This window comes from Arachis ipaensis, chromosome B07 (genome assembly GCF_000816755.2).
Source record: "Arachis ipaensis cultivar K30076 chromosome B07, Araip1.1, whole genome shotgun sequence".
Taxonomy (NCBI): domain Eukaryota; kingdom Viridiplantae; phylum Streptophyta; class Magnoliopsida; order Fabales; family Fabaceae; genus Arachis; species Arachis ipaensis.
In genome coordinates, this window is record NC_029791.2 from 15,577,642 (window position 1) to 15,578,642 (window position 1,001).

At 26.8% G+C, this 1,001-nt stretch overlaps 1 protein-coding gene across 1 annotated transcript in view; it reads left to right on the plus strand.

Moving 5' to 3' along the window:
* The window catches only part of LOC107606779, a 7,908-nt gene that overhangs the window by 1,331 nt on the left and 5,576 nt on the right, over positions 1 to 1,001 (plus strand). The gene's annotated exons all lie outside the window — the stretch shown is intronic.

Here is a 1,001-nt window from a genome sequence, read left to right on the forward strand (position 1 = left end):
AGCTGGTTAGGTCTTGGCCAAATTTTAATAAAAGTACTTATTCTTTAAACTTTCTCTAACAATTTTGAATTGAATTATATATGATATCATTAATTTTTCTTTTACTTTTATTTGGAGTTAGTGGTTTTGATTTTATCATGATCTACATTGTAGTTAGTTACCATGATTGTGGAATAATTTTGTTGATGATGGGACTATAAAGAAAAACTGGTGAGCATGCATATCTATATGACTATGGTATGATTAGTGATATAAATGATATACCCATCAATTCATCACTATAGCTGCCGGATAGATAGTGCTTGTTTCATTCAAATTATAAAACCATTTTGTTTTTATTGGTTGAAAGGAGGACAAGTCGTTATATGTATTTTTCCTAAAATAGATGGGATATGAAAATGATTTTACCGGAATATATAAGAATTACAAAAATGGATATAATTGCTATATTCTAGTTCTAGAAATATATGAATAGACTGAAATCTGATCTACCCATTTTGCTTTTTAGTTCAAAAATTTAAAAAGCCAACTATAATATAAGTCAATTTAAATTAATTTTTTATATTTTTAATTTTAAAATTCGAAAAGCTAGAATAGTAAAAAAATTTTTTGTGTTAGGTTCGACTAGAGAACTAACTAAGTGTGTAAACTAAAATCAATAAGTGAAAAAATAGGAGATCTATTATTAAAAAACAAACAACAGAAATGTTAGATAATCAAGATTTAAACGAAATTTACGTATATATCAAAATTTGAAGATATTCTAGGAGACTAGGGGAATAGAGAGAAGAGTCGCAACAATTAAATGAATGTTGTTGAACGCAGAATTATTATACTTTTCAATACTCTGTGGACCATGAGCACCATGGTGATGAGTATCGTAAGGTGGTTTAGTCTTGAAAACATTACTGTAATGGGATTCATCAGGAGACATTTTCACTTAAAATTCTAATGAGATAATAATTAATTTTATAGTATTAGTGATTATTGGTTAATTGGTT